At 39.8% G+C, this 26,935-nt stretch overlaps 1 long non-coding RNA gene across 1 annotated transcript; it reads left to right on the top strand.

Moving 5' to 3' along the window:
* The first annotated feature begins 324 nt into the window (after positions 1–324).
* On the top strand, positions 325–24,906 carry LOC146400306 (uncharacterized). The gene is made up of 4 exons (XR_014812148.1): positions 325–754; positions 960–3,816; positions 12,417–12,513; positions 24,368–24,906. It is a non-coding gene; the product is annotated as an uncharacterized LOC146400306 (long non-coding RNA).
* Positions 24,907–26,935: the final 2,029 nt, after the last annotated feature.

Genomic DNA, 26,935 nt, shown 5'->3' with positions numbered 1-26,935 from the left:
CCTCTCCCACGGCAACCACAAGCCTGTTCTCTATGTCCATGAGTCTGTTTATGTTTGGTAGATAGGTTCATTTGCGCCATGTTTTAGATTCCACATATAAGTGATATCACATGGTATTTCTTTCTCTTTCTAACTTACTTCACTTAGTAGAGACTCTCTAGTTGCATCCATGTTGCTGCAAATGGCATTATTTTCTTCATTTTATGTCTGAGTAGTATCCCATTGTGTATACATACCTCATCTTCTTAATCCATTTATCTGTCGATAGGCATTTAGATTGTTTTCCTTGTCTCAGCTATGGTGAATAGTGTTGCAATGAATGCAGGGGTGCATGTATCTTTTTATTCTTTCCTTTTTTTTAATATATGAAAGTTTTGTCTAGATAGATGCCCAGGAATGGGATTGCTGGGTCATATGGTAGTTCTACACTTAGCTTTCTGAAGAACCTCCATACTGTTTTCTGTGATGTTTGTACCAATTTACATTCCTACCAACAGTGAAAGGGGGTTCCCTTTTCTCCACATCCTCTGCAGCATTTGCTAATCGTAGACTTGCTAATGATGGCTCTTCTGATGGGTGTGAGATGGTACCTCAGTGTAGTTTTGATTTGAATTTCTCTAATGATTAGTGATGTCGGACAGGTTCTTGAAACACATTCAAGAACCAACACAGGGCAGACAAAGGCTTTTGCTTGGAAGAGTCAGATTCTTCTGAGAGACACCAGTTTACTAAAATTAAAAAGCTTCTTTTAAATGTCAAGAATCATGGGCTGGGTAATTAAAATCACAGAGGCTTACCATTAGCCATAGAATAGGAAAGATGAAAGATGTGACCTAAGGCAAGTTCCCTTTACATGGAAGAGTAACACCGCGCCTGGGTTTGGTGCATGTGTTTGGAAGGTGTCAGAGGACACATAGAGGGAAGCTGCTTCCTGACTCCACAAGATGAACCCAACCCAGCTAAATTCTGAGCCTTGTCCAGGGTGACAGGAAAACTTACTTTGAGAAAGAGTCTGAAAGTAGAGGGGGTTTTGCCCTCTCCCTTCTGGGGTGCTCAGGATGCAGGATGTTCTGGACCAGCCTCAGGGATGTCTAAATGATTCAATCACTTGTTTGGACAGAAGAAGGGCCAGGGTTCCTCCTCTGTTGTCCCATGGCTTTTTTAATATAGACTCAAAGATCCACGATGTCCTGCTGGTATCAATGAGCAGATATGGAGGTATCAGTGGTCTCACTGGGCTAAAATCAAGGTGGAAACAGGACTCCACTTCTTGCCCTAAGGTAAACTCCATTTTCTTGCCCTTTTTCAAGTTCTAGAAGCCTCCTATGTTTCTTGCTCAATGGTCCCTTTCTTCCGCCTTGAAAGCCAGCATCATGGCCCCACTTTTACCATTCTTCCATAATCACATCTTCCAAGAAGCACCTCTTCTGCCTCCTTCTTACACTGTAAGGTCCTTTGTGATCATATTAGGCCCACCCAAATAATTCAGGGTATTCTTCCCATTTCAAGGTCAACTAATCAGCAGCCTGAATTCCATCTGCAACTTTAAATCCTTTTTGCTATTTGCTATGTAAGGTAACCTGGTCACAGGTTCTGGGGATTAAGAGATAGATATTTTTGAGGGGCCATTATCCTATCTGCCAGAGAAGACCTCAAGCTGGAGGCAATTATTAGGACACAAGAGACAATATATATCATCAACAAAAATAGTAAGTGCCCAGAAACAAATATTCAGATTAGAAACCTACATTCATGGACCCAGGTAATACTCTGGGAGAAGGGAAAAGAGAGGAGGAAAGTAGAAAAAAGTTATGAACACAGACTTAACCTGAAGAGGGACAATGATTTAAACTAGAAGAGACAGATAACCTTAAAATGATAAAGATTATTTTTTTTTCCTGACATCAGTGGAACTGGAAGGCTTATTACCAAGTTGTTTGAGTTATAGAAAATACAGAAAATTACGGATATGTGTGCGAGAGTAGCTATATATAAATTTTAATGCTGCTACACTTATTTTTACTCAATTTTTTCTCCTCTACATCTTCTCAACTTTTTTCTGCTCTGCTTCCCCAAACCCATGTAATTATTTTCTTATTCTTTCACTATTCCTCTTTCTTTTTCTCTCCTTATAATTGCACAACTTCTCTCTTTCATTCTTTTCCTTCTGTTCTCTTGCATCTAACCTGGTTACAAAAGACAGAAGAAAGGTGAGACCATGTCTTATTCATATTTTTGTCACTAAGACTTAGCATGGGGCCAGGAAGATAGCAGATGCTCAGTAACTATTTATTGAACAAGTGAATAAATAAATTGAATTCTCAGCCATGCAGTAAGGAAGGGATGATGCAAAATGTCAAAAAACACTGTTAGTGTTCTGAAAACAGAGAGAATTGCTAGATTGAATTAAAAATAATGTTAATTATTTCTCTCTTTAATGATCCCAGTTTCTCCAGCTGTCAAATGAATTATCACATTTTAAACATGCCATCTCAAAAAAAAAGTTTTAAATTATAACCAGAAGATGGCAAAGGGGTCAGAGTAATTGGAATTAAATTTATACAGAGGAGGTTTCCTTTTTTCCTTAATAATGATTTTTATTTTTTCCATTATAGTTGGTTTACAGTTTTGTGTCACTTTCTACTGTACAGAAAAGTGACCTAGTCACACGCACACACACACATATATATTCTTTTTCTCACATTACTCTCCATCATATTCCATCATAAGTAATTATATATAGTTCCCAGTGCTATACAGCAGGATCTCATTGCTTATCCATTCCAAATGCAATAGTTCGCATCTATTAACCCCAGACTCCCAGTCCATCCCTCTCCCTCCCCTTCCCCCTTGGCAACCACAAGTCTGTTCTCCAAGTCCTTGAGTTCCTTTTCTGTGAAAAAGTTCATTTGTCCCATATATTAGATTCCAGATATAAGTGATATCATATGGTATTTGTCTTTCTCTTTCTGACTGAGTTCACTTAGTATGAGAGTCTCTGGTTCCATCCATGTTGCTGCAAATGGGAGTTTTCCTTTTTTACTGTTGCTTAAATAGGTTCAAATAAATTGAAAAAGGAGGAAACTTCCAAGTGGATAAAGGCAACAGAACGCAAGTGCTTCACCAAAAGCTGAGGGCTAGAAATGAACTAATCAGGAAAGAATTACTCTCAAAAACAGCAAGTGAGAGCGTGGAAAAGCAGGTTTCTCCCTCTGAAAATAGCCTCTCTGAAAACAGTGCAATGTTTCCTGAAGGGGAAAATGATTGTTCTGAATTATAGGAGTGTTCAAATTATCAGCTAACACCTCCTGGTGATCATATTCCTAAAAACGTTACTTAAAAGAAAGGCATTTTTGATTTCATGGAATATTTGCAAGGAGAATGCTGTCTAAATGAGACCCTAGACCTGAGAAAGCAAGATGGGACTAAAGAGGAAAAGAAACATCCAGAGTGGGGCAGAGAGTCAGAATTGCAAGGAAAATCCCTGCCTTGCGGCTGAGATCAGTACCTGGTGTTACCCGGCTGCAGGTAAGCAGAAGAATCAAAAAAGCCAGGCAAGAGGATACAGGATTTTTTTCAGTTGATGGAGAGGGCAATATATCATACACATTGTTTTCCATAATATTTTCAATGACTTACTGACATTTACAGTATGATGCTTATTTTTCAGAGAAGGAAACAAAAAATTGATACATTTTCAGGAACTTGACCACAGGTCATATAACCTAATGTTGGACCTGGGATTTGAACTTGATTCTGTGTTCCTAAGCTTGTGTATCTAATCACTATGCTACATGGAAACACTGCCATTCCTCTGTAAGTCGTTGTTTATTTGCATATTTCAATTTTACTTTATTTTATTCAAGTATAGTTGATTTATAGCATTGAGTCAATTTCTGCAGTATAGCATCGTGACCCAGTCATATATGTGTAGGTATATACACATTATTTTTCTCATACTTGTTTCCACCGTGTTCCATCCCAAGAGATTGGATATAGTTCCCTGTGCTGTATAGTGTTTTTTTGTTTTGTTTTGTTTTGTTTGGTTTATATGTTTGCTGTTTCTTGTGTCTATACAGATAGTATATTGGCTCATATCGAACTTGCATGCATTCGCTGGAACCATAAGTTCTTTAAATGGATTACCCTAGTCACAAAGCAGGGGTCAAAGTCAGGGTCAGCCATCACCATGACCATGATTACAATTGCCTTCTTAGATCCAGCAGGCTGGTCATGTGCATCAGATTGTAAAGTCTGGCCAATGCCTCTTGCAAATATTTCTTGCTAACTCCAAAGCAGGATATTGAAACCATGGATATTGCAGAAGGGGAGAAATGTCTCCAAAAAGCCTAGAGCAGCCCAAAAAATAGTCTTCAACTCACTTCTACCTTCCCAATGTTAGGTGTGTACATGTGATTGGTAAAGTTCTAATCTGCATTCAGCATCCTAGCTGTGAGGGAATCTTGGAAATGTAGCTTTTACTTTTCAGTCTATGGAATTAAAAAAAAGACATAATAGAAGGAGGTGAGAATGGAAGCCGAGTGCCAGGTTTATAAATCCAACACATTCAAGAAATTAAGAATTTTGTGTTCTGGATTTCCCGTTGTGGTGCAGTGGAAATGAATCTGACTGGTATCCATGAGGATGTGGGCTTGATCCCCGGCCTCACTCAGTGAGTCTGGGATCTAGTGTTGCTGTGAACTGTGGTGTAGGTCACAGACAGGGCTTAGATCCCGTTTTACTGTGGCTGTGGTGTAGGCTGGCAGCTGTAGCTCTGATTTGACCCCTAGCCTGGGAATTTCCATATGCCACAGGTGTGGCCCTAAAAATAAAAATTAAAAAAAAAAAAAGGAATTTTGTGTTCTAGCTTATATGATAGAGGAAGGCAAAGATTAAAGGATGAGAATCTGGGCTGGTATGCTTGGTAGAGTGCCTTTATTAGAACATGATATATGTCATTCAAAGAGAATTTGCAGGTTCTTCACAGAAGTCACCTGAGAAAAGTTTGACCAGTTCCCCCTGGGATGAACCCAGAAGCACATCACTCTAGGTGCTCTGGCAGCCATCCTGCAACCTCAGAAGGAAATAAAGCTAAGAAATAGAGAAAAAGTACACATCCAGAACTACGTGAGTGAAGTCCCTTTATTCAGCCACACTAGAGGCCACATATGCCCTTCAACTGTTTGTAAGTTAGGAAAGGCCATTTAAAAAAAACAAATCAGCCTTGCCACCTGTCACCACCAGCCAAACATGTCTTAACTGAGTCCCTCCATGATGTTGAAAGCAAAGGAGACCTCAGTTCTTCAGATCACCAATTATAATACAGAGTGACAATAAGTTTAGGGCCAAGGATAGCATAATTATTCCAATAATATAACCTCAAAAATAAGACTTGGTAAACAAACTTTTCTTAATGTGTAAGAAAGGTAAATTGTTAGATTTGGTACACAGAGCAGGGCTCTGTTTCCAGGGCTCCTGGCCCAAACAGAGAGAGAAATTCTTACTAAAAAGAAGCCAGTAGGCAGCTTAATGACCCCACATGGAACATTCAGGCCTATGAAAGTGCTAGCCCCTAAGGAACTAATGGACAAAAACTCTTAAGAGAATTAAGAAATAGTATCTTTACCCAGAGAAGACTAAGACACTGCCTTAACCAAATAAGATATTTCTGGCTTCATAGGAATGTAGCAAGAAAAGGTTAGTTTTGTTTATTATATTTTGATATTTTTGGAGGGTAAGCATTTCTGATAAATATTCGCCAGCATTTGTTTATTTTCCCCTTCTAAGCTCACAGAGGATGGTACCTCTCAGCTACTCTGTATCTGGTTGGAAAATGAGAAAAGATTTAGTCAATAAAATATCATCATAAATGACATGTGTCACTTCTGAGCAGAAACCTAGCAAAGCCCTTGCATCATTCTCTAGCCTCATTCCCTGATTTAGAAAGCCATGGGTTCTACATGGAGCAATTACACGATGGTGGAGTTTTGTGATTCTCTGAATCAGATGTCATCATCAACCCTTGTGAATCATGTGATGTAAGCAAAAATGCACTTGCGTTGTGTTAAACACAGCAATTATGGGGGAGGGATTAAAATGTTAGTGCTGCATTATCTAGCCTATACTGGCTCATATTGGGCACTAACAAGAAATGAGACATCTCTCATCCTATTAACTTTCTTGCAGGAGCAATAATTCTAAGGCAGAGCTAGATCAGGCATGGTCATTTGTGCTGACCATGGAGCAAGTTCCAAGGTTGATAAGACTAAATCAGGCATAGTAGCATCTTAAAAAGATCTTCAACCAGTGAGGAAAAGTCACGGCAGTGAAATGAACAAGAGACAAACACCAGAATCAGATCGGATCTAGTTTCCAATACCCATTTTGCTACCTATTAACTGAGTGTTATCCTATCACATTTTAAATATTTCTGAGCCTTGATTTACTTATCTATAAGGCAGAAGTATACTGTCATTCTTTTAAGAATATTGTAAAAAATGATTTAGAACACATGCAAAATCCTACAGGCATTCAATACACACCCTTTTGCAGGTAAAGAAACCAGTGTCCTCAAAAAGAGAAATGAATTAACCAAGATCAAATAGTGATTTATCAAAGCCAGTAATAGAACCACTTCCCCTGATTCCCAGCCCAGAACCTTCCTCTCTGCTACCTGCCTTGTCATGTAACCGTAGAGTCCACACAATTGAAGATGTGAACCATTCATTCCCATTTATTCATCATTAGCATCCAATGTAATCAATCAAGGTGTGTTGAATAACTGAGCAAACATGAATATGTGAGAATTGGAACCCCCTGATTCGGGGTTAATTTGCACCATATTCAGCCCAAGGTTAGACTCTATAGTAAACTGGAGAAAGGGAACACTTCTAGTCTTCCTTTTGCTTGTATATATAAAAAAGAAGTAACATGAATTTCACGTGGCTGATGTAAGGCAATGAATACTCTTTAGACTTAAGTCTTCTCCAAGATGAATGAAATGTCCCCCGAGGAATGAAACGTCCCCAGAGGAATGAAATGTCCCAGGCTAATGGGACAGAGAACCCTTCACCTGCAGTTCATTGGTTCAAATCCTCCCTGATGAGGTCAGTAATGAGTCATTACCGTCTAATGGCTGCTCACTGACCTATGCAAAATGACTTGGAGGTCTTATTTCCGTGCATTGAGGACACTGTCTTAGATGAAATAAAAACATTGACCAGCATCACAGCAAAGCTTGGTGTCATATGAACCCAAATGAGAAGATAAGAGTTAATGCTCTGTTTGAAGGAGAGAAACAAGTAGCCCAAACACTGTTTTCTGGCCACAGTTTTCTGAGAAGAAGTAGCCATTGACATTGTGTTTCTTTTTAGCCTGGGGAGAAACTCCCCTCTTAATTCCTTAAAATATGCATTTAATATACACATAGCAATAAGCTTTAAAAACTTAATCTTACATACTATAAGTGGATTGATATATTAATTATCCCCAACCAGTCATATTTCCTGATGTCCACACCTTCTGCCCTTGTCTCACACATTGACCCAGCACTTAGGCCACATGATTTGCTTTGCCCCAGGGAAAGCAACAGATGTGACACAAATAAGGGCTTGATAAAGGCTTGCACATTGGGATTTCTCGAATGCAGTTGCCATGTAAAGAAGTTCTATTTTGTTGGGGAGCCATGTGGATGCTCTCCTGCCGACGGCCTCAGTCATGTGGGTAAGGGCACCCAGTAGAAGCCAATTCTCCGGCCGCCTGACATCTGATGACAAATTCATGAATGATCCCATTCAATCCCATAATAAGCTGAAATAAACTGTCCCAGCTAAACCACACATAATTTGCTATCCCACAGCTTTGTGAACAAATAATTAGCTGTTATATTAAATCACCAAGTTTGGGAGTGTTTTGTTATGCAGCAAGTATCAACTGATACAGAAATTAATATTCTGACTCCACTTAAGATGAAGCTTTATACAGGTATAAAGTCACAATTCACTTGTTTGTTTATTCGTGCAGCAAATATTTATGGAGCATCCCATATGTTCTACTCACTATAATCATTGCAACAATGGATCAGTAAAACTTAAATAAACACACACCAGCTCTTTTCCTTATGGAGCTTCAACAGAGCCCAAATTGATGGCTCACAGTGCAAGTCTGGCCTAAAAAAAAATGAAGTTTTTGCCCACAATGTGCTATTTTAAATATTGGTTTAAAAACCAGAAGTTTTACATTTCAATTGGAAGTTAGAGAATCTTATTCACACAGAAGTACAATTACTGTGTCTGCACCTACATATGGTTCAGTTGGCTGGACTAGGTAGTGACAGCCCTTCCCCTCCCAGGACAGGGCATGAACTCAATTCACAATTTCTGTCATCGCCTGTGTCCTCCATGAATGTCAAAACTGGTGTTATTTATCTTTATTACTTTTTAACTTTTGTAGAATCATTTCATTTTGATTTGTTTTGTTTTGTGGTTTGCCTGTGTGGCATCCAGAGGTGCCTAAGACTTCCTACATTTAAGATTGCATGGAATAGGTAGACATAGGCATCTAGAAAGATCTTAAAAAAGTCAATATAGAGATATCATTAGACAGAGCCAATGATGGATCAGTGAAGATAGCTAATAAGTTATCTATCAGTCTTTCCAAAATCCAGTAACCTATTCCTTTAACTTTGTGTTGAAAAGATTTAGGACATTCAACATAGCATTCTAAGAATTAGGTATATCAGATTATAGGACCATTTGTTAGGAAACAGTATTAATTTCTTTATGGGTCCACAGAGGCCCTGTGCTGCAAAAGAAGAAGAAATACCTCAGTCCTTCACGTCATCCAACTTCCAAGATTTCACATTGACCTGGTGTTGGTGGACTCAGTCTATTTTCCTCCTGGTCCATGATATGAACCTATTTCAAGATTAGAAACTGAAGAAAACAAATGTGTATTTCATTAAAATTGATTTATGGAGTGCTCCTATTCTATTGAAAAATAACCTTTGTATAGCCTCTCAAAATATGGGACTCTAATTTGCTCAGAAGGTATTTTCAGCTTTCCATGGTAGCCAGCAAACGTCCTATAATCATGTCACTTTTAGATAGATAATACTTTGGCTCTATCTTCAAATCTTATGGAAAATAAATTAGAAGCAGAAATACTGGAGGAATAGTGGGTATGAAATAATGACATCATTATCCTACTGTTTATAGTGCTGCTCAGCACAAAATATCCATTATCAGCAATGCCTTTGACTCTCTGCTTATAACCGTTTAGGTTTTATATATAAAAGTCATATTTTAAAGCAGTGAACTGTCATCAGTTGGCATTGAAAAAGGTTGGCTGTTGTTGTTTTCTCCTGTAAAGATTTTGTCATGGGTGTTGTGACAAACAGAAAAACAGGTCTCTTGGCATTTGAGTGGAACCTACTACGTGATAGACTATTTCAGGAACTGAGGAGTTCCCATCATGGCTCAGTGGTTAACGAATATGACTAGAAACCATGAGCTGAGGGGTTTAATCCCTAGCCTCACTCAGTGGGTTAAGGATCCGGCGTTGCCGTGAGCTGTGGTATAGGTCACAGACACGGCTCAGATCCAGCCCTCTCTCTTTTGCATATAAAGCATTATAGGAATGCTGCCATGCCCATTCCTTTCTATATCGTCTACAGCCACTCGTGTGCTACAGATGCCAAGTCGAGAAGTTGCAGCAAAAGCCCTATGGCTCACAAAGCCCAATATACTCACTGTCCGTGGCCCTTTACAAAATAAGTTTGCTGATCCCTGGACTAGATAGTTTCTTTGACTGAGATGGGGAAAGGGCAAATCATGTCTACAAGACAAAAGCAGAGATTAATATAAAATAAAAGGTATAATTCTCTAAATGATTTAAATGAGACAATTATTAGGGCAAGAAAAAATAATACACCATCACATACTATTCTCTGAGTTACAGATGAGGAAGGTATGGTAACTTCTTTCCAACGAGGGCCCTCCAGTGAGTGCTTCATGCTTCCTCAACAGTCACACTCTTACAGGGTCCTCTCCCCTAGAATACTCCTCCTCCTGTAAGTGTTTCTGAGCAACAGAATGCAGACCACAGGATAGTATGGCCTGCGTGACTGCCGAGGCTAAAGCCTGAGGAAGCTTTGCAGACAGTAATCCCTCCCCATCCCAACACACACCCTCCTCTCAACTTTTCACCACTCAGTTTTTCACTCATTATTCAATAATATAATAAACATATTATTGAGCATCATTTTTATCCAGTGTCTTGACAAGCTAAGGAGATATGGGGTATGGCCAGGTCCCAGACACACTGTTTGGTAAAGGAAACAGGCATGCAAACAATGATGACACAAGCTGGCATGTTTTAGAAGAAGCATGAAAAGTACAGTGGGATCTTAGCAGTTTCTGTGAAGTCAGTGAAGGCTTTGAAGAAGAGGTGGCCATGAAATCATGTCTTAAAGGAGAAGTAGCAGTTTTCCGGACAGGCTGATGAGAGATGGTTAGTTTGAGAAAAGAGGACAACCATGAGCCTTCTAGACAAAGCAAAGAATGGAGAAATGGCAAAGTTTTCCTCTCAGGAAGTCAACATTTCATTTTCTGTAGCTTCTACTCATTAGTCCTGGTTCCAGTAGTTAAAACCAAGCAAAGTCTACTAAACTAGTCACTACTTTTAGAAGGCAAAGAACACTTTCATTCATATATATATATATGAAAATGTGTGTGCATGTGTGTATATACATTTATATAGATTTGAATGAAATTTGAATTTTCAAGTGTAATTTGAATTTCAAACTGTATATACTATTCCTGGAGAAATATATATTATATACATAAATATATATGTATGTATGTATGTACATTTATATTTTTGAATGAAATATAAATATATTTATTATATATATAATATATGTACATATTTCACCAGTCACAATATTTATCATATAAAGAGCTTGTTTTAAAACACTTCTTGAGTGCTGAATAACATGCATAACCCATTTCCCAAAGGACGGCACTTTGGTCATTTAAAGGCTATTACTGTGTTCTCCCTGAATCTTCTCTTACCAAAGACAGTATTCTTAACACATTTGATTCCTCCTATGTAATAAGACTTCAAGTGCCTTTCATTTAATGGCTTTTATCTATTGAGGGCCTTCCATGTGCTGGAAAATGTGCTGGACACGAGGGATGTAACACCAAACCAGACCAGATGGACAGAGCCCCTGAATGCAATTCTCTTGGAAATGCCACTTGATTTCCACTGAATGGGCTCTAGTTTGCCTTTGTCTGACACAAGTACAGTTGTACAACCTAGAGCTGGATCCCAGGTCTGGTTTAAATTAATTAGCCCCATTAATTGGATATCACATCATTCACAAGGTAAATTACCATTCAGTTGGGGGTTTGGGTGCTGATGTTGCCCTGTACCCCCATTCATTCTAAATGCACATTATGTCCCCGGTCCAGACACAATGAGTGTGAGAAACATCCTCGTACTTCCAATGATATTAATGAGTACATGTAATTTGATTTCTACACTTAAAGAAATGGGCCAAAAGAGGTATTTGTATACCATTAATGAGACCTCATTAGCAAAGAGGCTGAATTGTGAAGGGACAATAAGAAGTTGCTTTCAGTGTCAACTTTTTTCTCTGGGAGAGAGAAGATGTGGTTGTTACTTAACAGAAGAGTCTGCTATTATCATCTCCTTTCCACCTTATGGACATCAAAAGAATGGGTATTAATTGCTTGTTCTTGGCAATAATTATGTTGAAGAAATGAGGATTATTTAGTCTAGATAAGACAAAATAATAGATAACAGGTTTTTAAATTTTTTTCTTCCAGTCTAATTGAGATATAATTGACATACAGCACTTAAATGTATATATTTAAAATCTGATGGGTAGTCATATGGAAAAGTACCTGTTCTGTTAAGGCTAAAGGAAAAAAATAAGTCAATATATTTAAATAATGAGGCAGTTTTAAAAAGAAATGAAAGGTCAGAGCTACGTAAAGTTTTACTGAAAGAAACAGAGTCCCGGGCTTCCCAGGGTACAGATGTTTCCAAGCAAATTCAAGTACTGTTCAAATAATATTGAAATAGAAGATTTTTAAGTCCTTTTATATCTTAAAATTCTAAGTTCATATCCATTGCATATCTCTGTATGTTTACACAGGCATGTATATTCATATATTATACGGAGACGTACTTAGCAAAATTGGGAGAAATGCATAAAGGACTACAAAATGAACACCCACACAGAGTTCTGAAAATTTAGATACTAAAATATCACTTTATACAAAATTATTTTTCACCTTTCCTTTTACTCTTATTTGTTCCTAAAATAGGAGTAACTACTCTTTTGGAAGTATTGGTAAAACAATCACTCTTCTTATTTCCTCTCCCAGATGAGTTATCTGATTGGTGAAACTGGGAAAACGGAGTACCCTGAGATGATGGATCTACCTCTGGTCCTGCACCAAGGTAGCCAAGTGCCAGGATAAGGTAGGACCTCCTTTCTTACTTTGCTATTTGAGATCTGTGGTCTAAGACCGCAGTTCTTACCGTTAACAGAGTATAGGCTGGAGTGGGACATCCCAAGTAAATTTGGGGTAAAGAATTAGAAAATATGATTCTGTCCACAATCAAGTCACATTATTAAACACAAGTATACTAAATATGATGATAATATTCTGATCATAATTTTTCTTTGGTTATTTCCCAATGGATTCATAATTCCAATCTCAGCAATAAACAGTAGTGACGCTAGAAGGAAAGTATCGAGATGTGAGTTTTAAGAATGTTTGCTGATTTTTAGATTTCTCTGAATGAACATAAATTTTAAAGATAAGAAATTCATATACCACATGGTATCCCTTATATGTGAAAACTGAAAAAAAGCCTAATTCATAGAAACAGAGTAGGAAACTTCTTACCAGGGGCTAGGGATGGGGACATAGCAAGACATTGGTACAAAGGTCAAACTTTGATCTACGAAAAGAATAAGGATTTCCCTTCATGTCTCAGTGGTTAACGATCCCGACTAGCATCTATGAGGATGTGGGTTCGATCCCTGGCTTCAGTGGGTTAAGGATCCGGCATTGCCATGAGCTGTGGTGTAGGTTGAACACGAGGCTCAGATTCCACATTGCTGTGGCTGTGGCGTAGTCTTGGCAGCTGTGGCTCCAATTCAACCCCTAGCCTGGGAACTCCCATATGCCCCAGGCATGGCCCTAAAAAGCAAATAAATAAATAAATAAATAAATAAATAAAAAGAATATGATCTGAGGATCTAATGTGAAACAGGTTGACTGTAGTTGATAACACTGTACCATATATTTGAAGTTTGCCGAGAGTAAAACTTAAATGTTCTCAACTCTTTCCCAAAATAAAATTTAAATGTGATGTGATGAATGTGTTAATTAACTAGATGGGAGAAATCCTTTCACAATGTGTGTGTGTGTGTATTACAATGTATATCACCACAATGTACACCTTAACTATCTTACAATTTTATGTCATTTATATCTCAATAAACCTGAGTTTTAAAAAGAAATGTATAAAAATACATATTTAAACAGCACAGTTTCTATAATTTTTATGCCTGTAGTATTTTCGGTGGTGGTCGATATGGAAGAATTAGATGCCAGGGGCAGAAAAAAGACCTACCCCTGTCCTGCAGTATTTTTAGTGATTTAGCCTCTTATTTATCTTTGAATATTATCCATTTTTTTGTGTGTGTGTCTTTTTGCCATTTCTTGGGCCGCTCCCATGGCATATGGAGGTTCCCAGGCTAGGGGTCTAATCCAAGCTGTACCTGCGGGTCTACGCCAGAGCCACAGCAATGCGGGATCCGAGCCACGTCTGCGACCTACACCACAGCTCACGGCAACGCCGGATCGTTAACCCACTGAGCAAGGGCAGGGATCGAACCCGCAACTGCATGGTTCTTAGTCGGATTCGTTAACCACTGCGCCACGACGGGAACTCCAGAATATTATCCATGTTATGCGTTGAGCTGACCATGGTAAGAAGGTAGGGCAGAGAAATGTGGGAGGAGGCAACCCCCCCCAACACAAAGACGTGAACTAAGACCATTCTCTTATCTCAGGGCCTCAACTTCCGTGACTGGCATCATCTGGATTGGGGCAGGGGAGGCACGATATTGGTAAAGCAGAGAACATTCAACTTAGGGCCAGGAGATTCGGCTCTAAAACCATTGCATTTGTGTGTGTGTGTGTGTGTGTGTGTGTGTGTGTGTGTGTGTGTGTGTGTATGTGTGTATGTGTTGTTTGGTTAGTTTTTTGTTGTTGGTTGTTTGTTTTTGTTTTTTTTTGGTCGTTTGGTTAGTTTTCCTTTTTTTTTCTACCCACCTCCCACAAAAAAAGAGAACGTTTTTTGCTGGACTGGGCTCCCCATCAGTGTTCTAACCACTATCCTGCAGTTATTTCCCTCATTAACCACAGTGATGTTTGTGCTCTGTCTGGGATCCTGATTTTCATCTGTCCTTTTCTCTTCTTTGAAATGCCCTTCCACTCCTCCTAAGTGGAAGTCTCTCTGCTGTCCTTCAGGACGTTGCTGAAATGCCACCTTCTCAGGGAGGTGCTTACACCTGGCATTCTGAGGGACATAATTGCCTCATCTATGTTACAATCTTTGGGGACTTTATTTCCCCCTCCTCTGTACATTGGGAAAAACAGTAGTGCTAATGTGGAGTTCCCTTGTGGCACATCGGGTTAAGGATCTGGTGTTGCCATTGCAGGGTCTTGGGTCACTGCTGTGGCCTGGATTTGATCCCTGGCCCAGAAATTTTCTCATGCTGCAGGTGTGGACAAAAAAAAATAGGGTTAATTTTATGGAGATATCAGATTGTATCATGATGGTGGTATGTTGTAGTGTCACATTTAACTGGCACATGTTAGACCTGCAAAGCCCATTTATTTATTTTCTTGCTTGTTTGCTATCTCTGCATCAGAATATAAGTTTCATGAAAGCAGGGATTTGTATCTTTTTTGTTTCCTACTCTATGTTCTCCAGGGCCTATGACAACACTTGGCATACAATAGGATTCTGATGAACCTTTATTGAATGAATGAATGAATAAATGAATGAATAAAAGACGGAATAACAAACCTAGGATTTCAGGCCAACCTAAAACATTTCTAGCCCATCATACTGTGCTTTTATCAGTCCGACAAGAGCCATTTTCTCCATCACTTGCTTTAAATTTCTGATACGAATTCCATTGAGTGTTTCAGTGTGAAAGTGTTCACTACTTATGTCAGGAGCTCAGAAGTTCCCCCAAAAAGGAAAAATAGATTCAAGGTAATATTTGTGATCTGGACACAGAAATGTACATTCTATTCAAAAATGAATCCCAGGAAATGAGCCCAGACAAAACCCAGAGCAGTAGGCAGAGCAGGCATGCATTAGCGCCAACGGTATAATGACGGTGATTATTTTGAGTTATAAAACACATTTCTAATTTTGATACCAAGGACTCTTGTTGTCAACATGGAGGAACATTATCTTATTTCACCACTGCAGGATCAATTGGGAAAGAGTGATTCAGAATGCCAAATTATTAGATATTGGAATTTTACCGAGTCAGTCCAGGGAGGCAGCCCCTTTTCTGTGAATTTATACAGAAGTTCAGTTAAAAAATAATAAGGGCTTGAGATGGATTTTCTCATCCGTAATAGCCAACACTGATGCCACTTTCCCCACTCGTAATGTTTTCTTAATGATCCATTGCTCATAGGGAAAGCATATGAAGAAAGAACTAGTTTTTGAATAAAGCAAATCAAGAATTGAAACAGATCTGTACCACTTATTAGCTAATGGTTCTGCCTCCCTCCTTTTTGAAATGGTGTAGAGTAGTTTGCCTCAAAGTAATTGATGATAGCTACCAGGCTGGGTGCACACTAGTCCTTTTGCCCAAAAGGTACCCTGTTCCCCTCCTTCTCATAATTTATATCACTCAAATGCTACTTCTTCTCCAGGGAACCCTTCCTGACCCTTTGCCCTAGGCTAGGTCTGCATTACCTACTCTCCTGACATTGGATGTCTTTCCTCGTAGCACCTTCTGTTTCATGATTTTTCTTCTACTTTCTTTAATTAATCCGTGTTCCCTTGTAGACTATGGGCTTGATGAAAGCAGGACTTCTGTAAGTCTTTGCTGAGAATCATAGACTCACAGTGCCCAGATGAGAGCTGGCTCTAAGCAAACATGTGTTGGATACATAAAAACATGTACACATGTGAAAATATAAAAGTGATCCAATTACAAATTTAGGGGTCATTTCTCCGTGGCCTCTTTTAAGTGCCCTTCATTCTCCATTCCTGCCTAGACCCAGGAGGGTAACTGTTTATAATCTGTGCTCTGAGTCATGCTCACATGTGAGCCAGTTTTCCGCCCCCACCATGCCCACTCTCAGAGTCAGTGCACGGGCAGAGATGATGAACGTGGCCTGTGTGTGGGAACCTCAGCCTCAGGCAGTGTTTAAATGCTGATCTAACAATCACTATAATTTCAATTACAAGGGGATCTGGAATGACTTTCCTATTTTATACTTTCTCCCCATTTCCCAGGTCCCCCACATTTGAGAACAAAAGCAGAACCCTATCCTCCAGCCCTGAACTCCTCTTATAGCAAATCTCAAAGAATATAAGCCTTAAATGAATCTACTTATGGCTCCAGGAGTTAATTTATAACTTGGTTACAGCGTATAAGGTGGCATAATTCGGCTCACAACAGTGAGTATAGGGAGAGATCAATCATGACCATTATGTGTTTCCTGTACTTCTCCAAATGCAGGAAGAGCCGTATTTTTTTCCTTTCTTTTGATGGAGAATGGGCAGCCTGCTATCAGAGCTGTCTGAGGGCTCAAGAAATGATACAATCCATTGTTCCCAAAACTCATTCAGAGTGTTCTAAAATAACAGTGCAAAAGAAGTTTCTTTTTTTTTTCTTTCCTTTCTACTTTTCTCTCCAACATCATAACTTGAGGACCTTCATAACTTGAGGACTGTAACAGGTTTTTATGAGACTTGTTTTAAACCCAACAAGATTATGTAGAAGCAAGAATCCATATATTCATAATGGAAAGAGGATTTAGTGGGAAGGGCAAAGACCAGGGTTAAGGAAAGCACTCATCTTGGACACAAAATATAAAGAGATGCTAAAACTCAGTAATCGAGATAAATAGTGTTTTAATGTAATATTTGAAAAAAATAAAAATTAAGCCCATGCAAGCATCCATAATGAGCAGAATGTCAACCTTTTAAATAAAGACAAGATTAGCATTACTGATTTTTTTTTCTTTTGCTTCAGGCTACATTATTTTTCAGTGCAGCAAGCTTTTGTAAAATGAAACATTTTACATTAATTTTTACTTTTAAAAGTATTGCATATGAAATTACTTATCTTGATTACTAATATTTTTTGCCTTAGATATGTGTTTTTAGCCTTTTCCTAGGCTAGCCTTGGCTCTGCTGAGTGGAAAGAGAATTTAGAAGACAGAAATGGTCCCAGATGCACCTCGTATAAGCAGGAGACCTTAGGAAAATCGCAAAACCTCTGATTTGCCTTAACTTTCCTTTCAGCATCATTCACAGTGCATGTCAACTATAGATGCAGCCTCAGCCAGCATCTGAGCCAGTTTTCATTGTATCTGTGAAAACGTAGTCAAGGAAGACTTAGAGTCTCATCAGCAGATGAATAACATTAAAATAATATTAATAATACCTGGCATTGGAGTTCTCATTGTGGCACAGCGGAAACAAATCCGACTAGGAACCATGAGGTAGTGGGTTCCATCCCTGGCCTCACTCAGTGGGTTAAGGATCTGGCTTTGCCCTGAGCTGTGGTATATAGGTCATAGGTGTGGCTCAGATCTGATGTTGCTTTGGCTGTGGCATAGGCTGGCAGCTGTATCTCTGCTTGGACCCCTAGCCTGGGAACCTCCATATGCCATGGGTGTGGCCCTAAAAAACAAAACAAAAAATGATTTATCCAAGTTTTATTCTGGGCACCTTTAAATATGAAATAATGATTAAAAAAATCTAACTAATGCGCTTTATTTTTTTTCTCCAGCCCTAAAGTTTTACTTTCCCCAGGAAGGAGATGGCTGAGGCAATCAATGGATGTAGTCTGTTGGAGCAAGACTTGCATCTCCAAATAATGTCTTCAAAGTGCCTCGATTGAACATATATACCCATCAGCCACAAACATTTTCCCACAAGACCAGGATCTCTGCCATCTCGCCCCTAGTTTTCTGTTTTGGCTTTCCATCTACGTCCTTGCCGGGCTGCTTCTATTTTGAACCAAGTCCGCTTTTGCCTTTCCTCTGATCTGATTGCAAATTCTGGCCAAGGCTCTTTCAGTACCCTCAGTATCAGAGTGCATTTTGAACCAGATGCAACAAGCCATCTTAACTCAGCAATCACGGTCATACAATGATATATACAGGGGGTTGGTTCCAGAACTCCCATAGATACAGAATCCACAAATGCTCAAGTCTTTTGTATAAAATAGTGTAGTGTATATCTATTTCAAGATTTATTGATTTCAAAGGAATTCTTGATGCCACATTTCACCCACCACAACCTTCTTCATGGACCTTTTGGTGTTAGGATAATGGATGAACTATATCAGAAGAGGCAAGAGTCAATAGATTTCAGCTTATAATACATGCATCATGAAAATCCAATGATCATGAAAATCCAATGATAGGCAATCATGCTGCAGAGTTTGAGGATGAACCGCAACATACATTACCAAATCACAAAGGTGAAGTGTGAACACTGGTATTTACAGAAATTGTCCAAGAATCTCCTTCCTTGGGCTCGGTGTTCATTCCATCCCACTCCGTCTCTCTATCCAGAACTCATAAGATTGAATTTTTATACATTTTATTCCTAACACTATTCTCAAAATGTGTTTCAAAGAATTTTTGATTCATAAATTGCCCTGGAGTGAGGGAGTCAAATAATTTTGGACAACGCTACCTACTGCAACCCATTCTTGGAGATTCAAACGTTCATTAGCATAGTAAAGGCTCCAAAAAGTACCGCAGTGGAAAGTGTTTAACTTTTTGAGCTCGTCAATTTCCAGTTGTATTTGCTCATCATTTTTTTTTTCATAAAACCTATTTGTATCCTCTCATGCCTTGTGGAGCCCAAGAGTAACCCAGGCCTTGCAAGCTGTCCACCTCTCCCACCTCTGCCATCCCAATAGCATCCTCACAGTCCCTTTAGGAAGGGCTTTGTCCTATAGCCTGCCATGACAGGTATCAACTCCTTTAAAACAAGGGACAGCTGTTAAATCATTTGGGATATACTTCTGTCCTTCACCAGAGGACATTCAAAAGCCACTTTTTGGGGAGTCCTTCCTCTGAGCACAACTTTAAGTTCATCCACCTGTCCACCCCCTGCGTCCAGCTATAGCTCAGAAAGTTGCTCCTTCTTAAGTTTTTAAGGTTTAAGAGTGATCAGCACAGTCATCACACTCCTTGTACTTAAGATGGCCTCAGAGTCCCCCTTCGTTAAAACATCCATGTGGGGGGCCCTCAATAGTTTCTGATTTAGCAAGTCTGGAGTGGGGGCCAAGAATTTGGATGACACAAATTCCAGGAGTATATTCTGAGAGCCACTGATATATAGAAAAAGTTACCTGTACAGAATTGCCTTGCCTTTAAGAGAGTTGCAGTTACCTCAGGTTTATAAGACCAATACATATAAAATAGAAAAGTAGACACAAACAAACCAAAAAAAAAAAAAAAGCACAATTGTCTGTTTCTCAGGACAAGTAATCTGAGGCCTACCTGAATGCAGCACTTTTGTGAAGTAAACTAGGATACAGGAAGAAAAAAAAATAGAATTCTAGTTATATTTTCAATTTAAAAAGTAAGTTGTGTGAGTATCACTGATGTGGTTGATAATGTATCTTGTGGGGCAGGAGGTGAAACTGAGATTTAAACAACTCAAGGGGACTGATAGGCAGTCCCACTAATTTATTCAATTTTAGTACATTTTATTAGTTAGGATACTGGTTTATTTGATATAATGAAGACCAAAATATCAATGACTTCTTAAAAAGTTCATTTCCAACTGCCCCAGCTGTGTCACCCTGAACTTTCCAGGGCTGAAATAGCATCCCTGGGGCATGGAAAACCCATGACCTTAGAATAGGTTGCTCTGCCATTCTGAGCGTGAGGCTTCCCTATGGTTAACAAGGGTGTCTGCTTCATCTTTTGCAGAAAATGGAGATCAAGAGAAGGAATGATCACTTTCCTTTTCTATTTAAGTTGTGTTCATCAATTTGTTTGTATCCCATTAGCCAAAATCCAGCCAAGTGGTTGAATTAGCTTCAAGAGAGACAGGATACCATAATCTTCCCACCCACCTAAAACTTCTTTTTTTTTTTCTATACAAAACACAGATAACAATGAGGCAGGGGGCAACCAACAATCTCTAGAGTGCATATTGTAATGCACTGGGGTGTATGTGTTCCTGGCTAATTATATTTATAGGTTGTGTGATCTCCTGTCAACTACACTAACACCCAGAGAGTAAACAAGCATTTGTCAGGGTTTCTGCAAGAAATGACTAGTTGAAAATAATTCTGGTAACATAAGCAAAGCACACGTGAACGAGAAGATGGCAGGACTGACAGTTCCACTGCAAGGTCTTTGCTGGCTACGTTAATGAATTAAAACAATGACAATCTAAACGATTTTGACACACAGAAAACAAAAACAAACAAACCCTGAAAGATCATGAGAAAGAGTTTCATATTCGCTATCATCAGAATCAGCTAATACCTTGGAGGTGAAGCGCAAGGTTAATGATAAAAGGTGTGTACACTCTTTCACGCATATATCATTCTACATGTTGTATTACACTTATAAAATTCTATGTGCATGAGTAAATATCCCATACATTACATACATACCCTATACAATCAACATACACAGCTACTACATGCAATAATCCCACCTCTATATCGTTGCTATATGTCATCACAATTGAATGTTGATGCCTGCTCCAGCCATTGTTGGATCCTTTGGCTTTGGGCACAGGGATAATGAGGCTCTGTGCATTCATATTAAATTCTCTGCCTGGCAGGTAGGTTTCCCAGGGACTAACACTGGGGTAGGTGTGGAAGCACACGACACTTAATTGTCTTATGTACTGAGGTCATGAACTGATGTTGAGATATTGATGGAACACCACATACATAGAAGGTGCTATAGTCTAGATTCGGAAGATTGAAACAAGTAATAAACAAAGTTTGATCGTTAAATTGCCAGTGAGAGAGATGAGTAATAAAATGACAATTGCCATGCACTCAGTTGTGCTACAGAGGAGGAAAGCCCAGAGCATTATTAGAATAAACCAGAGCCAGGAATTCCCATCATGGCTCAGTGGTAGAGAACCCCACTAGTATTCATAAGGTTGCAGGTTCGATCCCTGGCCTTGCTCAGTGGGTTAAGGATCTGTCATTGCAGTGGGCTGTGGTGTAGGTGGAAGAAGTGGCTGGACTCCTACATAGCTGGGGCTGTGGTATAGACCGGCAGCTGAAGCTCCAATTAAACTCTTAGCCTTGAGAGCTTCCATATACCATGGGTGCAGCCCTAAAAATAAACAAACAAATAAATAAATAAATAAACCAAACCATATCTTCTCCTTTGCCAGTGTTAACATCCCAGAAGTGATGGCACCATGGCTTGAACTGCTTCAAGCCCCCAACTCACAGTGTGATGACACTGTTCCCATTCATGCCTGAGACCGGGCTATTTCCCACACATGAGCTATGGTGTGTGTGTCCTGACATGCACAGAGTAATTGTCCTTTACAATGGAAAATGTGGCCACTGACAGTTTTATGTTCCTGACAGTCAACCAATGTCAGTGGGATTTTATGATGAATTTATGATAGCAGGCTCAGGGGCCTAGGTTAATAGGACTTCTGCCTCTGTAATAAGGGCCCATTTAAAGAAAGGAGGAGGGAGGGCCTTCTAAACACAGCCTGGTGTTCAAGCCCAGCTGCCATGAACTCCGCTGTATTAAAAGATTTCCTGGCTCGGGAGTCACACTGCAGATGATCTTCCCTTGAAGAGCAATGGTAATCCCACCTTCCCAAGTTATCAGGCCCAGAACCTGCAGCTACGAAGCCTTACACCAGGAACAGACCACTCCTAGATCTCTGTGGAAGATTCTTCAGTGACGTTTGATGTTTAGCAAAATACTGGAAAGTAAACCAGCAGTTTTCAACTTAGAGTCTGAGAGTCTCAAAAATCATGGCTGTCAAACTTTCAGCCACAGTGAGTAACTTAATGAACAAGAAATGGGAAGCAGCTTCATGGTTGAGGGTCAATATTACTGCAAACAGCTTGTGGCAGCAAAATGTCACAACATTATATCAACATGTGCATTTTAATTACAACAATGTCTACTTTTGCTAATTAAAATGCCAGATACGGTGCTAAGACTCACTTATTCTATTTAATCCTTGTGAGAGATATCGTGCTGCCGCCTTTTAACAGCTAAGGAAACACATTTGGACATGCTGATTTTTTTTTTCTTCTTTTTTTTGCCCAAGAACAAGGAGCACACAGAACAAGGTTTTGAACCCAAATCTCTCTGACACCAAAATCTGGGCTCTTCATTGGCTGTTATGTGTCCTTCCTTAAACCCTTATTTTGCTTTTGTTTGTGTGTGTTTTGTTAGTTGGTTTGGTTTGGTTTAGTTTTGTCTAGAATCTTTTATTTCATACCTTCTCATACCCAATTGCCCTGAATGTGGTTGTCATCACATAGAGCTACTGAAAACCATCTTTCGAACCACCTATTTGCAGAGATAGCCAAGCATCCTTCTCTCCCATCCCTGCCCTTAGAGAGAAAGAATGTTCCTTGGACACTGAGCACAAAGCATTCACTGGATCAGCCCCTGTTGAATGGCACAGTCAAAAACAATTCTTTTTTTTTGTCTTTTTGGGCCACACCCGCGGCATATGGAGGTTCCCAGGCTAGGGGTCCAATTGGGATTGGAGCCACTGGCCTACACTAGAGGCACAGCAACGCAGGATCTGAGCTGCATCTGCAACTTCCACCACAGCTCATGGAAATGCCAGATTCTTAACCCACTGAGCAAGGCCAGGGATTGAATCCACGTCCTCATGGATGCTAGTCGGGTTTGCTAACCGCTAAGCCACGATGGGAACTCCAGCAATTTTAGCAAATAAAGATCAAAACCTGACCTCATGTGCCTTGCAGCAGGGAGAAAGAAAGAGGTGGTTTATCAGTGAATGCACTCGATGCCCACAGGCTCTTACCTGAAATTAGAGGAGCCAAATATGCTTCAGGGGTTTCCAGATTTTGCAGTCATCACTCAATATCAGGCAACTCTCCTAGCAAAGGACCCTGAGGCAGCAGCACTGAAACAGGTACCTTAATATTTCTGCAGTGAAACCCTTGAAAATTCACACTACATGTCAGATCCAGAGACTGTAAACCAACTCTCTTTAGGTTCAGGTCAGGTCAGCAAAGCTATTTAATAAAATTAAAAGTCTTTTTTTTTTTTTTTTTGGCTTTTTAGGGCTGCACCCACAGCATATGGAGGTTCCCAGGCTAGGGGTCTAATTGGAGCTGCAGCTGCTGGCCTATGCCACAGCCACAGCCTTGTGGTATTCAAGCCACATCTGCCACTTATACCACAGCAATGCCAGATTCTTAACCTTGTGAGCGAGGCCAAGGATGGAACCTGCCTCCTCATGGATACTAGTTGGGTTCTTAACCCAGTGAGCCCCAATGGGAACTCCAGAAAATTACAGATTTTTTCAAAATTTTTATTTTCACCTCAAGATATTCTCCTGTTTGATTCTCAGAAACACTGCTTGGTGGAAAAGAACTTATCTCTTCTAGTGACTGCCTGGTATCTTGCTGGCATCAAAAAGTAAAGTTGCTTGACCAACACTTCTTATCTCTAAACTCATGTTAATATCAGGCTTAGAATTCAGAGAGAGCCCTTGTGTGCAGCAAAGACCAGAGCAGAAGGTTGGAGGCAGATAGACCTGGGTTCCCTTTCCTTCCTGGGCAAAGTGGAAGAACCAAGCCCGGTGTTTACCATCAGACACCTCGTTTCAAAATGCAGGATCTCTAGCTGGGAGTTGGTGCTGCAGGGTTCTGCTGGGGCCCTTCCCTGCTTCCCACCTCCCCTCTCAGTGCTGCCTCTGGCTCCCTTCTCTGTGAATCCTCCAACTTTATAAATGCCTGCTTGCCAAATTCTGCCCTCTTAATCTAACAAGCCTCTGAATATTTACCCAACCTCCTCTTCTTTCTCTTTTCTCCCTTTCCTAGCTCCTGGAAGTGGAAAGAATTAGCAAAAGGCGTTGACCCATTGATCCACCAGGAACCTAGGGGCTGTCTTCTGTTCCTATTACTATCCAGAATGTGACCTCAAAAAAACCCACTGGCGGCAGCTGCCATCTAGTTGACCAGGCATCAGTGTGATGTGCCCTCGTTCCCTTTCAAGGAGACAGTATGTCTCGAAGCCTGTGGTCAAAACATAAAATCTTCCACTGAAATATGCCATGTCCTCCACTCATTTACTCAGCAATCAACATTTGTCTTTGGTGTGGAAATTTCTGCACTAGAGCCTATCAAATTATTATGCTGAAATTTATTTTTGTATTATGCAGGTAATATAACATTACAGAAAATCCCGAATATAGACCCCCCCAAAAAGTTTGAATACATTTCTATCCCATTCCTGTTTCTTTTTTATTTCTTCTGTGCTAGAGCCTATAAAATTACTAAACTGCCTTTTATCTTTATAGTATGGAGGTAACATAATATTGTAGAAAATCCTGAATATAGACCAAAAAAAAAAAAAAAAATTGAAGTCACTTCTATCCCTACTCCTGTTTCTTTTTGATGTCTTCTTTCTACTTTTTCTTATGCATGCTTTTAACCAACTGTTTAATCAGAGAGGATATATAATGCTGTGATTTTTATGCTTCTTTTAAAAACATTTTCCATATGGGCTGTACTGTATTTTTAATGAATGTAGCACGGTTGTTAAGAGTGTGTACTCTGAAGGCAGACTGTATGCTATGAGTATTTGCATGCCCTTCAAATCCATATGTGGAAGCCCTTAGCCCCAGTGTGATAGTATTTGGAGCTGGGGCCTTGGAGAGCTCATCGGATGAGGTCATGAGGTTGAGGTCCCCACAAGGAGATTAATGTCATTATAAGAAGAGGAAGAGACACCAGAGGTCTTTCTTTCTTTCTGCCCTATGAGGATACAAGAGATGAGAGCTGTCTGCAAGCCAGGAAGAGGGATCTCACCTCTGTCACCTTGATCTTAGACTTTCCAGGCTCCAGAACTGTGAGAAAAAAAAAATGTCTCTTATTTGAGACACCCAGTCTGTGGCATTTTGTTACGGGACCCTGAGCTGACTAAGACACAGGCCATCAACCTATTTGCTGGGTGATCTTGCCTAAGTTACACAGACTTCCTGTTCTGTTATCTTCAAATGTAAAATGGCGATTGCAATAGCAGCTATCTCAGAGTCGTTAGAAAGGTGAGTCCTACACATAAAGTGCTTAGAAAATGTATGATGTGGAGTTCCCTTAATGGCTCAGCAGTTAACAAGCCCGACTAGGATCCATGAGGATGTGGGTTCGATCCCCATCTTCACTCAGTGGGTTAAGGATCTGGCATTGCCGTGAGCTGTGGTATAGGTCATAGACGCAGCTCAGATCCTGAGTTGCTGTGGCTGTGGTGTAGGCTGGCAGCTGTGGCTCCAATTCAACCCCTAGCCTGGGAACCTCCATATACCTTGGGTGTGGCCCTAAAAAAAAAAAAAAAAGCAAAAGAAAGAAATGTTTGACGAATGCCAAGCCCTCAACAAATAATATTCATTGACGTCTAGTTGTCCAGTTTCCCTCTTTTAATCTATATAATCACACCCATTTCATCAGCTTTTGTAAGGATAGAGGCCTTATTTGTGAGAGGCTAGTGTGGTACCTGTTAGAAAGTAGCTTTGGGATTATGAAAAACACATATCAAAATCTTAAAATAATAATAATTTAAAACTGTTTAAGCTGAACCATTTAATTGAAAATGGCTTTGAAATATTCAAAGTAACAGAAATTTGGCATCAGATCTGGAGATCAATGGTCTTTGGTTGTTTTATCCCAAGACCTTTTGCCACTTTTCTGCACTTCTCCAAAGAGGTCTTTTAGACCACATGATGAGAAGGCTGACCTTCCTGCTACTTCTGTATAACAAATTATTCCAAAATTTAGCTGCTTATAACACCATTTTAATATGCTCTGACTCCATGGGTCAGAAATATGGACAAAGCATAGAAGTAATGGCTGGCTTCTGCTCAGCAATAACCCAACTGGAAGATTTAGCCTCTGGGGATGGCTCAGTGGCTGAGCTTGGAATCATCTGAAAGTGTCTTTATTCACATGTCTTGTGTTGGCTGAACCCTCAGGTGAGGCTAAAGACAGGAGCACTACACTCAGTCTCTCTATGTGGCCTGGGCATCCTTATAGCATGGCAGGCTCAGGGTAACAAGACTCCATCCATGGTGGCTTTAGGAGCCAAAAGCAAACGTCTGTATGAACCAGACAGAAGCCGTTTTACAGTTTATGGCCTAAGCGTGGACATCACACAATGTCTCTTCTGCTTCATTCTCTTGGCTACAAGTTACTCACTAAAGTTGGTCCAGATAAAAAGATAAGAACACACAGTTCTCCCTTTTATAGGAATCATGTCAACAACACATTTAAAACTGTCTCAGGAGTTTCAATCCTGAGTATTGCCGTGAACTGTTTATTGAACCAATGGAATTATAGGTCTTCTCTTGAAAGGTTCAATTGGTTTATGAACAATTTCTTAAGGAGTAAGGCCTT

Source organism: Sus scrofa, chromosome 8, assembly GCF_054392235.1.
Source record: "Sus scrofa isolate SSC_HxYL_T2T_F1_AM1 chromosome 8, Sscrofa_HxYL_maternal_Yorkshire_Landrace_v2.0, whole genome shotgun sequence".
NCBI lineage: Eukaryota > Metazoa > Chordata > Mammalia > Artiodactyla > Suidae > Sus > Sus scrofa.
Note: the sequence above shows the minus strand (reverse complement) of the source record. Positions and strands in the feature narration are given on the sequence as shown.